The sequence below is a fragment of the Thunnus maccoyii genome, chromosome 8, assembly GCF_910596095.1.
Source record: "Thunnus maccoyii chromosome 8, fThuMac1.1, whole genome shotgun sequence".
NCBI lineage: Eukaryota > Metazoa > Chordata > Actinopteri > Scombriformes > Scombridae > Thunnus > Thunnus maccoyii.
This window is the reverse complement of record NC_056540.1, coordinates 7,111,727-7,121,779: the sequence shown is the minus strand read 5'-3', so window position 1 is coordinate 7,121,779 and position 10,053 is coordinate 7,111,727. Positions and strand designations below refer to the sequence as shown.

General features: G+C 40.9%; 2 non-coding genes across 2 annotated transcripts; both read left to right on the top strand.

The window, feature by feature from the left end:
- Nucleotides 1-475: 475 nt before the first annotated feature.
- On the top strand, nt 476-557 carry trnal-aag. The gene has a single exon. It is a non-coding gene; the product is annotated as a tRNA-Leu (tRNA).
- A 1,749-nt stretch (nt 558-2,306) lies between these two features.
- On the top strand, nt 2,307-2,388 carry trnal-aag. Its single transcript has one exon. It is a non-coding gene; the product is annotated as a tRNA-Leu (tRNA).
- The last annotated feature ends 7,665 nt before the right edge of the window (nt 2,389-10,053 follow it).

The following is a 10,053-nucleotide window of genomic DNA, read 5'->3' as shown; positions in this document are numbered from 1 at the left end:
TTCGCTTGTGTTAATAGCTCAGCTTTATCTCTGGGGAAAACCCCCAACTCTGGGAATGATGTCCAAATAAGGAAATGTAGCAGCTTGATGTGACTTCCCTCATTGAGACCTGCTGATAGACGTAACAGTGGAGCAGAGGAGAGAGACTGAGATAGCGATGTAACCGACCTGCACACTGGTATTTGACGTGGTTTTTTTATCTTCCCAAAAACAAATAATTTTTAAAATACTTGTATGAAACAAATATTCATAAAAAAAAAACACTATGGTACTTGGGTATTTGCACACACCTACTATGGACATTGACAAATTGCTCAACAGAGATGTCCAACCGCTTTGCTGTTTTAGTGGACACCATAGTTCTGTTGCAAGCAGCTGATACAATATGTGCTGTTGCAGGCCGTGGCTACATGGTTTTCATTGCGAAGTACCTGACAGATCTTTGACGGTAGCTGCCAAACAATCCCCCTTGTCAGGTAGCGTGGCCGAGCGGTCTAAGGCGCTGGATTAAGGCTCCAGTCTCTCAGGAGGCGTGGGTTCAAATCCCACCGCTGCCAGTCAAGTGTTTGTACTTCACTGTCCAGTTAACCATTGAAAATAATCTTTGCTGACTGAAAGTGTTGTCTCAGTCTATGTGAAGTCTCTATTAGTGTGGGTTAAAAATCCACCACTGTAGCCTTCAGCTCTTGGAAGTTGGAATTTCTACCCATAAATGCCGCATAACAGAGAGAAGATGGGAGAAGTCACTTAAAATTCCAAGAAAGCTCTTAGTAAGTGCTTGACTGTGCATACCATCACAGGGAAGCTGATGAATTCTTAAAGCGAAATGTGCACCTACTCAGTGCTTTTTCATCATTTTCAGAATGAAAGAATTCACGTTATGACAAGGTTATATTTGAGATTGAAACATTTTCACTTTGGTGCATTGCTTCCAAGTAGATTTGCATAGGAAGAGCAGTTGCCAATCTGGTCCTCCTTTTGGGAGGTCCACTTGATTTAACGAAAGTCTCCAGGTCCTCTGAGATTGGTTTGAAATCAGGGAAATGTGGGTGAAAGCCCTTGTTGTATTTATGTAGAGCAGAGTGGCGCAGCGGAAGCGTGCTGGGCCCATAACCCAGAGGTCGATGGATCGAAACCATCCTCTGCTAATCGTACCTTTTGACATCCAGTAAGGCTCCATGCAGTCTTCATCTTATGCAGTCCCACCGCTGCCAGTCAAGACATTTTGTCCTTTGTTCAAGTAAACCTGTCAAATACATGGCCAGTCAAAGATAATTAAACTGTCCCTTTCAGGGCCTCTGTATGTATTAGACTTGTACCAAAATTGCCCGGCAACATCCTCTGGTGATCATGAACCTGATATCAATGGTGTCCAAAGTTGAACATTTGAGTTTTCATGATTTAGAAATAGTGCTGGTCAAAGAAGAGACACCTGGGGAATTCCTGCTCTTCACACTTGGTGCTTAGTAATGTTGGATAGCAGCACTGTATATTGTTGATGTCACTATGGACACTGACAGTTAAGAATTTGATTGATTTTTCAGGTAGTGTGGCCAAGTGGTTTAAAACACTGGGTTTAGGCTCCAGTCTCTATGGAGGTGTGGGTTCAAATCCCACCACTGCCACATTCAGCTCCTGGTACTTGGAGTTTCTTTCTATAAACTGGGCACCAAGGCAGGAAGGTGCGAAAGATCTTCAGAATGGAGCTCAGTAAAAATTCCAACAATTGTCTCACGTTATGGCTTAACTATGCATTCCCGGAATGGGAAGGCAATGACTTCTGGAATTTCACTGTGCTCCCATTCTGTGCTTCTTCATCAGACACTTGATGAAAGCAGGTGAGTTATTATGACAAGCTACTGTGTTTTGCAAGTCCAATTGATTTTGCATAAACTCCCAAGGCATTTACAGATAAGAAATTGGTTTGGAATCACAGAATGTGGCGCAAGCTCTAATAGCAGCAACGGGGAACAGAGCGGCGCAGGGGAAGCGTGCTGGGCCCATAACCCAGGGGTCCATGGGGAACCATCCTCTCCTAATTGTCAGTGTTTTCAATAAGGAAGGCTCCATACAGTCTCCCTCTTATCCATGCATGCCCATATGAGCAAGTGTTCAAACAAACACACACCATATGCCGCAAATTGCTCAACAGAGATGTCCCGCCCCTTTGCTGCTGTAGTGGACACCATAGTTACGCTGCAAGCAGGTGATGCAATATGTGCCGTTGCAGGCCGTGACTACATGGTTTCCATTGCAAAGTACCTGACAGATCTTTGACGGTAGCTGCCAAACAATCCCCCTTGTCAGGTAGTGTGGCCGAGTGGTCTAAGGCGCTGGATTAAGGCTCCAGTCTCTCAGGAGGCGTGGGTTCGAATCCCACCGCTGCCAGTCAAGTGTTTGTACTTCACTGTCCAGTTAACCATTGAAAATAATCTTTGCTGACTGAAAGTGTTGTCTCAGGCTATGTGAAGTCTCTATTAGTGGGGGTTAAAAATCCACAACTGTAGCCTTCAGCTTTTGGAAGTTGGAATTTCTACCCATAAACACCGCATAACAGGGAGAAGATGGGAGAAGTCACTTAAAATTCAGAGAAAGGTCTTGACTGTGCATACCATTAAAGGGAAGCTGATGAACTCTTAAACCGGAATGTGCACCTACGCAGTGCTTTTCCATCAGTATTTTCAGATTGAAACATTTCCACTTTGTTGCATTGCTTCCAAGTTGATTTGCATAGGAAGAGCAGTTGCCAATCTGGTCCTCCTTTTGGGAGGTCCACTTGATTTAAGGAAAGTCTCCAGGTCCTCTGAGATTGGTTTGAAATCAGGGAAATGTGGGTGAAAGCCCTAGATGCGTTATGTAAAGCAGAGTGGCGCAGCGGAAGCGTGCTGGGCCCATAACCCAGAGGTCGATGGATCGAAACCATCCTCTGCTAATCGTACCTTGTTGTTCAAGTAAACTTGTCAAGTACATGGCCAGGCAACTGTCCCTTTCAGGGCTTCTGTATGTATTAGACTTGTACCAAAAATGAACGGCAACATCCTCAATCAATTTTTATTTATATAGCGCCATATCACAACAGAAGTCATCTCAAGGCACTTTTCACATAGAGCAGGTCAAGACCGTACTCTTTAATACACAGAGACCCAACAATTCCCCCATGAGCAAGCACTTGGCGACAGCGGTAAGGAAAGTGATCATGAACCCGATATCAGTGGTGTCCAAAGGTGATTTAGAAATAGTGCTAGTTAAAGCAGAGACACCTGGGAAATTCCTGCTCTCCACACATGGCGCTAAATAATGTTGGATAGCAGCACTGCACATTTTTGATGTTGCTATGGACTAGCGATGTGCAGATGGCCCTGTATTTATATTTGAATAAAAGTGGACAGAGGGTTAAAAAATTCTGTTTTTGTTCATATTATGCTTTTAATTTTAGAAAATTAAAGTGTTACAATAAGTGTTTATGAATAAACTACCTTACGAAGGAGGTCCCCATATTGAGTCTCTAACTGGAGTCTCCTAGATCATAGACGACTGTGCTGACTACTGAGCTAAAACTACACTCATTGTCTCATTTCAGACAAACCTCTACCTATTTATACGCCCATAACACAGACACAGAACACCCCCAACTCCGGGAGTGATGTCCAAATAAGGAAATGTGCACCATGTAGCAGGTTGATGTGACTCCCCTCATTGAGATCTGCTGATAGACATTGCAGTGGAGCAGAGGAGAGAGACTGAGATAGCGATGTAACCGACCTGCACGCTGGTATTTGACATTGGTTTTTTTTTCTTCCCCAAAAAAAATAATTTTTAAAATATTTGTACGAAACAAATATTAGTAAAAACCCCACTATTTCTGCTTTGCTGAATAACATATTTGTATTCGGGCACACCCCTACTGTCGAGTCACTTCTGTTCCTCTCACACTTTATCACGAACAGAAAAAAAATGTTCTCTCAGGTGAGCACAACAGTCCATCAACACTCTCCTCTTCTCTGCAGCCTCCCCACTTCTCACTCGACCTGCATTCAGCATCTCTGTCCACAGAAGCAGCCGTCTGTCAGCTGCAGCTCCTGGAGAGCTTAGAGGACAGCGGCCAGACAAACTGCCTTCGCCAGGCTGACTGACAGCAGAAATTTACTGAAACAAAATAGTTTACATGTCAGCTCCACGGGAAGATCGATTGGTTGATTGATTGATTGATTGAGTCCTCTTCCAGCCCGTCATGTTGCACCGCCATCTACAGTAGCCTAGTGTAGACTAGAGAGGGCCCTTCGTGTTTTTCAAGAGTTTCACAGCCACCATAGGTTCTCCTACATGCTTGTAAGGGGAGGGGAAGGGGAGAAGTATTCAGTTGGCTGAAACCTCACTGCTAGATGCCACTAAATCCTACATACTGCACCTTTAAGTGTTACAATTGAATTGTGTTACAGCATTTCCAGTAAAGACTCTGAAAGATTAAAGTTAAGGTTTTTTCACACTTTCAAATGTCATGCTTTCAGAATTACATCTAAATAAGAAACCCTCTTTTAAAGGGAAATGCCGCTGAATTTATTCACCCACCACTGCTGTTATTCAGGTATTAACAACTGTTAATTAGTTGTTAATGTCACATCTATGTTCCAAAGCTTAAAACCTAAGTGGAGTTGTATCTGTCTGGAACTACACAATAGTCAGTCTATGACCTCATTTGATGTTTGAACTTTTAATTCAAAATCAACTTATCAGTACATTAGTAAAATGTACCCTCATATCTAGAATAAACATCATGACTTGTACAACCTGTTCAAACCAAAAGTAGAAAATCTTGCCTTTTTATCTTTCCTACCATAGCAACTAGTTTTCTCTGACTAGTATTATCATTATGTCCAGATAAAATAATAGAATATTGACAGAAATGCAATTTTCACAAATCAAAAACCATATGCAACAAGTCTAGACAGAAGATTAAATCTAAATGGAAAAGAAGGAGGTAATAGTATCATTCACACACCCACCAGCCTGCAGGGGGGAGATCTCAGACAAAACAGTATTGAAAGTTTGACTTAAAAAGTTTCCCTGCTTCAGAAAAGGCTCACTGAGCACACAGCTCCTCTTCTTCACCAACACCTTGCTTTACACTCACATGATTACACATGTTCACAACTGGAGCTGCCCACTGCAATCACAGTCTGCTGCTGTTGGCCCTTAAGCATCTTTACACTCACATAACCATCAATATATGATGGTTATGTGAGTGTATTTGAAAATAATTACACTGCCTTTTGAAAAGATACAAGGTTCTTTTTCACCTTTTGATGTAAAGGTATTCATCAGAGTCCATAAAATGCTTTGTAATTATAGTTAAAGGATAGGTTCAGATTTTTTCAAGGCTGTTTGAATACAATACTGACATGCCAGTATGTATGTGGTAATGGGTCTTGGTCGCTGTAACAATTGCTACTCTGTCTCCACACTCGCCCTGAAGATATTTTCTTGGAACATGACCACACTGTAAGAAATGGGGGACAAAATCCACGGCACTTGTTCTGTGCAAAAGTGCATTCTTAAGCTCAGGTTTCAAGTTTCAGTAGTCTAAGTTAGCTAAATCGAGTCGGTGTCTTCCAAATTTACAGTCTGTTTAGAAGAAAATCCCTCTTTTTGTTTTACGTGGAATGAAGTTCCTCGCTGAGCTGTGGCAGGGGGATGCATTCTGGTAGTCGCAGCATTCACTACTCAAGACGTGCTCAGAGTTAACTTTTTTTTTCTTTGCAGATTTGATAGCTGGACTATTTTTGCTGTCTGTGTTTGTTTTTGTGTGTTTGTGTTTGTTGTTGCTCATAATCTCTGAATGACCATCCAATGTTTTTTACGTAAGTCCAACAGGAAGCGGTTGCCTCTAATTTCACAAACTTGTGTGGGATATCTACATCTCAGTTTCTGTCACACTTTGTGCACTCAGACCTGGTGTGCATCCCCAGGGATAGAGAATACATTTTGATCATCCTTCTTACACCTAAATCTGCAGTTAAAGGTAGAGTCAGTCATTCTGGAGAAAGATTGTTGATATTTGAACAAATCACCCAAACAAATACCCCCCTCCCTCCATGCTCCTTCAGAAGCTCCGCCCCCTAAATTCATGGACGGGCATTGCCAAGGCAACGACCAAAAGAGGAATTTGGTGGAATCCAGAGTGATGCATCAGCTGTAGAGTCACTTCTGTTCCTCTCGCACTTTATCAAGAGCAGAAAAAAAATTTGGCTCGTGAGCACAACAGTCCATCCACACTCTCCGCCTTTCTGCTTCCTCCCCACTTCTCACTCGACCTGCATTCAGTTTAGTTTAGTTTGCATGTCGGCTCCACAGGAAGAAATCGACAGTGTTTGTATTTATTGATCAATAGATACAGTTAATAAGTTCAAAACACATATACATAGGTGTGATATTTGTGTGATTTAAACAGTTGCCTGTTCAGATTACACTTCACTAAACGCAACAGAAACTCGGAGCATAAAAAAATGCGGGACAGTCTCCGTGAGACAGTCTTGGATTCAGTTTGGATTGATACATTTAATAAAATCTGTTTTGCGAGAAAACGCTTTCTTCGTGAATTGGTCACAGCCTCTCTCTCACCAGTTCATCAGCTCTCCCCCATCATTCAACGGGTGCTGGAGATGGGATACTGTCATGTCCTCACACAGACAGCTGCTCTGATGACTTCCCCCCGTCCTGTGCACACACACACACACACACACACACACACACACAGATATTCACTGAATTTGACAAAAATTGTATTGGATTAGAATCGCTGACTGTACCTTTAAGCAAACACCGCAGATTAAAGTTTCATTATGACTTCCAGGGTAGGACGAAGAGTACAGAGTGTCTTGTTCTCTGCTTTCTCCCCGCTGGCTCATTCAGCAGGGAGAAAATATGACACAGAGGAGGAGGCACATGGTGGAAAATGGAGAGGAGGAAAAAAAGACGAATGAAGAGAAGAAGAAAGAGAGACAAAGAAGCTTCAGAGAGACAAATGGAAAAAAACATAAGTGAGAAAGTGTGAGACAGGTTAAATGATGGATAATCACTGTTAAGAGGATTGGTGAAAGTGAGGGAGTGAAGGAAGGAAAGAAAATTAGTGGATACAGAAGTACACAGACAGACATAATTATCACATTGGAGACAGATAGAGGAGGAGTTGAGATTTGCAGAAGCCAGCTGCATGCTGATTCACGATCTGTCTCATTTACATTAACTGTCACTTTTCTGACTTCTCCACTTTACTCCCTCTTTATTGCTCTCATTTTCTTAGGAGATATCACCCTCTCTCTTATAGGCAGCTTTCTTGTTTTGTTTTTTCCTCATTTAAAATTCTTTTTTACTCTTTCTCTCTCAGCATGGTAGACACCAATCTGTGAGTTTCTGATAGATAGAGATAATTAGTTTGCAGAGGAGGAAGGACAGCGAGCAAGGAGAGATAAAGATTGAGGGAGAAAGGAACAGGAAGGAGGAGTGGAAATAAGGAAGACAGAAAGTGAAGGCTATCAAATTTTTCACTGACTTTAATTGGAGAGAAAATCATTGCTCTGTGACTAAAGGTTGTGTTGAAAGTGGGACAACCAACATGGCAACTGAACACGTTTGACAGACTTAACTTTTTCGCTATAAAAAGGGAAATCCATGAATTTACTCTGTTTATCTCCACTTTGGGTTTTAGGCTCTCATTGCTGTGGTGTTTCTGAGCAGCAACCTCATCAATCAAACCGCATGGCCAGTAGTGTGTTGTAGCTTTTTATTGGCTTTTCTAGAAGTTTGAGGCTCTGATTTCACACACAGTGCAATTTGCTGCTGAGAAACTTTAAAAACCTGGGCACCACTGGCTTGACCCTGCAGCCTGTAGAGCAACTATCATCAACTGGGTAAGGGTTGAATTACTGTTTTAATTGACGGAGAAAATAGCAAAATGGACACTTGTTTCTATGAAAATATGACTTTGTGTATTACTTATAAAACTAAAACACTTAGTTCAAGTTAAGGAAGATCACAGTATCAGTAATTAAATGTTGAAAAAGTCACTGCGAATTTGATGAGACAAAACAAAACCTGTCGTCTTCCGTTGCAAAGTCTTACTCTTTGTACACCCAGCCATCAACCTAGGTCACATCAGAAAGTGGCACAGTGATGTTCATCTGCTTGTCCTCACAACATACGTGGTGCTGGGCAGAAACATCACAATATCTCTCCAAGCTAGCTAGCTGCCAGCTTGCTCAGTTACTAACTAGACAATAAGTTCACACAGGTTATTCAAGAGATATATTCGTACCAACTCTGCCAGTAGACATCTGTGCAGCAAGTATGTCTCTTCCAAAACTCATTAGCCAGTGCAAATTGATTGATTGTGAATCATGTCATTTTTAAGATAAATAGCAAAATACAGTTTTTTTGGATGTTAGAAACCCAAAACTAACTGCATTTAAAGTCAAGATGTCCGAATCAATAGATTATTTATAGTTCATAGAGTACATTTAGGTTTAAAACAAATTACAGCTGTAGTGGGTAGCAGTGTTTGTCAGTAATCTTTGAAAAAAGTGTGCTGTGCAAGGGCATTCAATGTAGTGATGTAAGGGCACTCGATGGAGTGCTTATGCCCAATTTTTGTCTGATGTCTTTGTGCAGGAAGTGCAGAATCGCCAGGAGTGAATATATGGCACTGCAAACAAGCCACCAAGGCCAGAGGATGTTAAATTGGCTTGAAAAGACATAACTAATTTGGTGAATAGTTGGTCTGGCCTCTCAAGAACTGTAGTCCAATGCAGAGAGAGATTTAATGATGTAAGAAAGACAGCCAAACATAAGTTGGCAATAAATTGGAGAGACAGGTTGGTGACAGGAGGGGGGCATCCAACAGCCAAAATCTCCCTGAAGAAGATACAGCTGCATGTAGCTCATCATCACAACAGTGTGGAAGGATCTGGTGGGGTGATTTGCATTTCTGGTAAGAAATGTATGATCTTTTAAAAGTTGCAAAGCAAAACCTGTCAAAAAGTGAATAAAATGATCAGAGAAAATGATTTTTATTGTAGTGACAAAAATGACTTTCTACAGAAATGAGCCATAAAACTAAAAAATAAAAACACTTTGTTCTGCTTCTCAACATGAGGGTGTGGTCATTAGGTTACATGGTGAAGAGGAGTACAAAATCTGGATCAAACATGACACAAAATAATGTTCAACAACGGCCTTACTATGGATCAAGCAGGTCACCATCAGTGAGAATGAAAGAACTTGCAAACTGCAGATAGTAAATATATTTCCTTTGATTCTGAATTAGTGTGAATGCTTCATGTGATTGTGCATACTCACTATTGAAGTTTACTCACTATTTAAGTCTTGTAATGTCTCATCAACAGTAAATAATAAAACGTAAATTTGAATAGAGGACCTTCTTCATACTCTGGGTGATTAAAAGATCAAAAAGTTATGTAATCAGAGATAAGCGTGTGCAGTGTCGTGCTGTCTTAATGTGGAAATTCAGATGACATTCTTTAGACTACCTGCATTTGTTCTAATGATTAAACTGATCCAGAAATTATTTCTTCCACCTCTGATTAGCTAAAATTGTGCATGGTGCATGATGGTGGGTGAGGCTTTGAGAGCACAGATTTAATCCACCATGTCAGAATTCTGCACATAGCTGACATACAAAAATCCATGTGCCAAAAAAAACAGATTTAAAAATTCTGAGTTACAATAAATAGGTCTACAAAATTGAGTGTATACACTTAAAAGTTTCTCAAGATTTCAACACTAATAATACACTTGTAATAATAAGGCATTACACTTGGGACAGATGTTTTATTTCCTTTTCACTTTTTGTTTTTTAACAAAATAACAAAAAAAAAGCTGGTCCTGATTTGCCGGCCAGAATTATATTTGTAGATGTGAAATAGAATATGACCCATGTAACCCCATCCCCCATAATCCTTCTAGTAATCTTTTCACACAATTTCTTTTTAAATGGGTTATTTAGAAACATTGTACTGGAAATTTTTAACTAACTAGGTG